Below are 6,732 nucleotides of genomic sequence, written 5' to 3' on the forward strand. Positions count from 1 at the left end.
GGAAAAAAATGGTGGAGGACAAAGCACAAGGAGCTCCCGTCACGGAAGAGGCCACTGGTCCAAGGCAGGATGATGGAATGTTGAGACCGGGGAGGTTTCTCATCCCCTGCAGCTTCCCTCCGAGCTCTGAACAGACATTATGAGAAATCATCATTAGGAAAGGCCTTATCACACCTACATAACCCCCGAGTAGTGCCAGAACAGTTCATTGCAGGATACATATAGCCTTGGTGTACACCTTTCTGGACCACAGTAACTGGATGATTTTAGTTACATTTCTTTGTAAAGATATTAAGGAAGCTTATCATCATCTCAAGCATTGAATTCAATGAAAGATTCACTCAAGGACACACAAAAATCTAAGCAACTCCAAGGAAAATAGATAACTTAGGAGGCCTGACCTGTACCACAAGAATTAAAAAGTCTGAGGCATATTTATTCATGGAATATATACTCCTTAAGAACAACCATATGTTTATTAAATTGGTGTCTAAATAGCTTTATCAATACTGGGTCTATTTAATGGGTATCTTTTATGATTTCACTAGAGCAGAAACATTAGACTTCCATGCAAGGACCCATGGATACTCTCAGAAAACAATTCTGTGTGGCAAGCTGACACAGATCAGATGTACTCATTCCCTGCCATTTGAATTTGAAAGGAAATTTGGGGTTTTTTATGCTCCTCATGTTGTTTCCTTCCATATTCCAAGAAGTCGAAAAGCTCTGTGCTTTTTCTGGCAGGGCTTCCTCACCCCAGAGCGGGAAGAGCCTCCTGCACTCTGTTTATAAATGAAAAAGCAAACAAGCACACCTGCACAGACAATCTGCAAACACTAACTTCTCTCTCGAAAATACCCCAGGAGACAGAAATTGCAAGCAGAACAGCCTTGCTGCCTGGGGACCTGATTGTTCCTCAGGGTTCAGTAACACCTGTGTGCCTGAGCACGTGATTTTGCAAGGAAGCCACCTAACTCACAGGTCTTTGCTGCACCAGTCGCTGCAAGGACAGTTAACCCACTGACTGGGCACCATTATGAGGAGTCAATCCCTGCTGGGATGTGGGCCAAGGCCCCCTGTGTCCTTGAGCGGCCATTCTGCCACCCGAAACAAGCGGTTTCCATGAGCCGCTGCTTGCAGTGAGGCAGCTCCTTCCCAGGCTCCACCCATAGGACAATGCACATGGACACTACATCCATCACTTCGCTAACCCCAAATGCAGAAATTACAGCAACATGGGGGTACCTGCACCTGGATAACATGGGATGATGTGAGAGCGATGCAGGGATCAAGAGTGCTTGCTAATAAAAGACCTGAGACATCTGTGATGAGAAGGTGCTTGTCCCAAAATTCACCTTGCCAGGGGGAAATTAACAATGAGAAAGTTTGCCTAAGATAACGGTCAGATGGATTAAACAGAAACGGATGGGGAACTCCCAAGAGGCTTGAGAAAAGGCGTTAGCTTAGAAATAAGTGTGAAAGACCCAGGAAAATTGGCAGCAGTGGGGAGAAACGTGGTAACAGCAGCAGGCAAACCCCAGTCCAGCACTGCCAGAAGGTTAGGAGGGTTAGTTGTAAGAGGGAATTTAGGCGTTTGTAGGCATTGATTAACATCTTGTAAGTATCTATTGTTTATATGTTGTATTGCTAGCACTGATGCTGAATATACAGTCCACCAATTGTCTGTTTATTAGATACCCATAATGAACCAACGAGGTGCTTTGATCCTGATTTGATTTAAGCCGTGCGAGTCAAGCAGTTTTTCCTTGTGACACACCAGAAATTTTCCTGACTGCAGGGGAGAACATAAGAGGAGGATCAGGCTTATGGGTCCAAATCCCAAATCCTTCACTCATCTGTGAAAACATGACTCACCCAGCAGTAATGGTCCCCATCATCTGGAAGTTTAGAGCACCATTTCAGTGCTTCACGGAGTGCTTTGAGATAAAAGGTGTCATATAAAAATATTTTATGTTTAACACTTTGGCAGGTGTGACATTCCATCTCATAAAGGATAATCAGAGATATATACAGGATAACACATTACAACTTTATCTTATGAATCAACCCCAGCAGAGCTTAAGTGCTTATCCAGCAAATGAGACAGAGCAAAACCAGAAACCACCCAGAGGATTTTTTTAAAATGTTATATTTGATTCCCTTTCAAACCTATTTTGTTTTATTATTTTTTTAAGAGCTGAAAGAAGTCAGATTAGATATTTAAACTTAGGTGCCTTTTCAAATGGGAACAGATAAACTCAGAGCTCAACATTTAAAGCCTACATAAACCTTATGGGTTTCTGTGGCTTCAAGCAGAACCATATTGCCATTTATGCTCCATTCCAGGCAAGACAGATGCAGTCCCAAACCCAAATATGCCTGGATAATAAAGACTGCTACAAGCCAGACATTTTCTGAACTTGTGCAATCAGCTAATTCTCTAACAGAGAGCACTTGGCAGCCCCCCTTTTTTATAAAGCCCCCAACAGCTTTATATATACAGATTAAAGGACCCAATTCTGAAGTTTTTATTCTTGTGAACTTGTGAGTATGGCTGATGTCAAACCTCATAATTATGTGTTGAGATTTTTTCCTTCAGTAAGTTTCTCACACCCACTGTGTTTTTATCCAGGGGATTTATAAAGCTAACATTAAAAAAAAAAAAAAGTCCAGGAAGACAGAAATTTGTACACATAGGCCAGTGTATCAACTAAGCATCAACCAAGATTTGAAATATGATGGGAGTCAGGAAGATTTGTTGGTTTGGTTTTTTTTCTATGCAAGTAACAAACTGCAAGAGAAACCTAGCTCAAAGCAGTGCCTGTAGCACAGGGACAGGGAGAGGCTGAGGAAGCAGAGGAGTCTCTGATTTGTCTTCAGAAGCTTCTCTGTGTTCTCCAAGGATGTAACCTGACTCCAGGTAATGGACTGCAGAAAAAATTGTTTATTTCCAAGATTCCTATTTAGGCCAAGCAAAGCTGTATAATCCCTGAAGCTCCTCAGTCTCGTGTGTGTGCTTGCATAAAAAAAAAAAAAGTGTCTCTCCACAGGTCTTCCCTCCAAAACATATTCCTTGTAAGAAACTCAGTGCTGCATGTGGTCTATTGTTGTGGTTTGGGCAGGACTGGTCACTGAAATGAATGACAGATGCTCTTCCTCACCTCTCTCTCTAAGGAAATGACTGAGAGAGAGAGAGAGACTTGTGAGTTTAGAAAAAACTAAACTACTTTAATGAAAATATTAATAAAATAATTAAAAGGAAATAATGAAATACATATAATATACACAAAACCAGTATCAAGCTCCCAGGATGATGATCACATCACCGGCAGGCACAAGGAAAGTCCCAGACTGGACTCGGCAAAGGACGGGAACTGGATTCCAGATCTGGAATCAGGAATGCACGGATTGGGATCAAAGGCAGACAAACAGACAGAGATGTCCTTGGACACCAGTGATTGACAAAAGAGGGCTGACCTTTTGATCCCTCAGCTTTTATACTCAGCAAGATGCAGATGGGATGGAATACCCTGTTGGTCAGTTTGGGGTCACCTGTGCCATCCGGTCCTCCCCACACGTGTGACCCCTCTATGTTTTTCCACTTCCGACCCTCCAACGGGGCAAATAACCAAGTTAGCTGCCCTTGGGTGTTAGAGCAATAAGCATAAGCAAGAGCCTCTCTGCATACCCCTCCTTGGCATAAATTAGAAACAATCAGGTCTTACCACTCTGGGAGCGAACAGTGTCTGGACAATGCGCTGTTAATTTCAGAGAGTTCAGTTAGTTAGAAGAGGCTTCGCTGCAAAGTAAAATTACTGAACAGAAACGTGGTTCTGTTTTACCTCAAAGCAGGACATCTATAAAGCAGGCTATCATATCCACCTTTCAGTCATCAGCAAAAGGAGCAAACCACCTACCTGCTCACAGATGATGTATGCACACAGATGCTCAACAAATGCTCATTTTTTATACAAAATCAAACTCCTGCCCCTTGTTGCTGCAACCTCAGCCCTGTCACAGGGATGTGCCTGACACCTGGCAGCTACTAACTAACTTTCAGGTGCATCAGTGACCTACTTATAAATAAAATCTGCACAGCTGGTCTAGAAAATTTCCCCTCATCTTTCTTTTGGCCTGAACATCCAGACCATGTAGAAACTGCCTGTAGCACAAACACAGATATTTTCTTTGTGGTTTCATAGAGTTCTGGCCACTTTCGCCTCAAGGTGTGCAAAGCAAATTACATTTCATATGTAGCTTTTTTTTCCTTAAGCTGTGCATGTGAACAGCTCCCGTAACTCTTCCAAGAGCATCGGCAGAACATCATTTCTCATTAAAAAGTATGTTCTAGACAGGAAATTTCTTTTAAAGCAAACTACTTAACAACGACTCAAATCAGCCCATTTAGTTTCCAGGCCATCAAATCAGTGCAACTATGATTCTTTTCAGTAGCCGAATGTCCGTTTACTTACGCCAGTACTGCACTGATGTACCCCTCACCTGTGCACACGTAGGCTCCCGCCTCCAGAGGCAGCTTTTGATTCCCACCACAGGATGTCTCAGCCAAATCCCTGTTTAGAAACCCCAAGACCTAAATCTTGTGATTTTTACCAAGAAACAGGCAGCCACATCCAGGAGACAGACAAGGTGCTGTAGGACTCACAGCAGGGAAAAGAAAGCAGTACTACCCCAGAGGAACCCCCCTGCCAGCTCAGTGCCCACCTCCGGTGGGGGAAGCAGGTCACCCTGGTGTAAAATCACCAGATTTTGGTTATAGTAGAAGTAGAATGTTAGAGCCCTGTGTGTTCTGCAACTCGTAACCGTAAAGCCCTCACTAGGTAATTATTGTTCTGTATCAAGGAACCCAGATGAAACAATGAAGAATAGAACAGATAAGTTTTGGTTGAATCTAGTAATTATAGAAACCTGTTATGCACCATTGATGCTGCTTAGAAACCCCCCTTACCCTTCCCATCTTGATTTAAATATCAAGAACCAAATTAACAGATATTAATAGAAATAATCATTGATTATTTGGATATGGGTATTGATAGTAATATATAATTAAGGGACCAATCAATGAAAATCAAACCCATAATATGCATTTGGTAACTAAGTATGACCTGAACTAACAGTTGAACAATGTAGCTTTGAAATACCTGTCAAGAGAGTGGTAAGTTGTAGGCCTGATTAGTAAACCGAGAAAATCTTCCGGAGGTTGCAAGATTAAAGGGGAGGCAAAACTCTGTGACCAAGCTGAGCATGCGCAAGGATCAGGTTCAACCAGCGGACACAGCAAGGAAGACTATGGACAACCACCAGAGGACCCTGGATGACCACCAGTGTACCTGAAGGCGCGTGTGTCACAGACATTTACATATATTAATGAGTTTTCAGAAATCATATGAATATGTTAATTATTTCTGGGAAATGTGATAAATAGGTATATTTTGATTGTATATAATTTTTGTAGTGGAGCAACTTGGGACGCACACTAAGTGGAGTGATCCCCTGTGCGTCCGGCACCGTAATAAAGTGCCTGCTTTCTAAACTTAAGTCTTAGAAAACTTGTTTCTACCAATTTCAGTAACAACGCCAAGGGCCTGGGGTATGACCCCTCCTCCCCAGTGCCAGATGTCCACAGGACTCAGTCCTTCAGGCACTGCCGGCACAAGAAGGGCTCCAACTTCCACCTGCAGCTGAGAAGAGAAAATTTAAAGAAAATTAATTTCCATTCTACTTGTTACATTCATAGAATTTTGTCTGGCCTTGCTTACATCTTCTTTTTGCGATGAGCATTTTCTCAAGAACAAGGACTACCTGGGAGGAGTTCATCAATGGCTCACGGTCCACCTCAGGTCACAAATCCCTGCCTCTGACTTCATCAGTCCCACAACAGCCCCATGCAGGGTGTCCACCAGAAATGCTGATGGTTCAGGGTCTTGGGTGGTGCTTTTGGGCATGTGGTATAACTAGTAGCAAAGCACAAGGCAGAGATGCACAGAAAGAGCAAGCAGCATACACAGAACTGTTTACAACCCAAGCTGGTTTCAGTTTTGGTAGTTTAAGTTTCTGGGAATAAGACAAATATTTAAAATTAAATTTTTCACTTTGAACAGTACAGTACATTCAACTTCAAGAACTGGAAATTCTTGACCAACTAGAAGAAGCAGCGGGTCTATTAGATCTCATAAGCTATTTCCTTTCCAAACATGATCACTTTAATTCCATTTGATTTTAAAATCTAAATTCTGATTATATATGTTGCTAAAAGGGATTGCCTAAGAAAAAAAGATTAGAGGCACGTACAAAACATTTCCCATCTCACTCCGGCACCATTTTAAGTACCTAAAACAATTAAAAAAAAATCTGCAGAGGGGCTCCTTCGTAGCTGGACTTTTTATTACCAAATTCAGCTCTCTTGAGCTTTGGAAGAAGACAGAGACCTCTTGTGGAAGATCGATGTACTGCAAGCACACATACCAAACACACCTTCTTGGTACCTTCTTCTTTTCTCTCTTTCCATACTAACCAGCTCTTTAGTGAACATACCCATGTCCTCTTCCAATAGGTTTCATCTCAGCCACCAACATCGTGGTGCACGTCCTGCAGCTGACAGGGATGCACAGGCCCTCTGCATCTTCGGGAGACCCAGAAGGGTTTGGACCCTGACCAGTGGCTTCTACCATAAGTTAATTTTGTGCTCAAATAACAGAGGTAAATTCCCTCAGA

Source organism: Charadrius vociferus, unplaced genomic scaffold (assembly GCF_000708025.1).
Source record: "Charadrius vociferus isolate BGI_N301 unplaced genomic scaffold, ASM70802v2 scaffold51, whole genome shotgun sequence".
In the NCBI taxonomy this organism is placed as follows: domain Eukaryota; kingdom Metazoa; phylum Chordata; class Aves; order Charadriiformes; family Charadriidae; genus Charadrius; species Charadrius vociferus.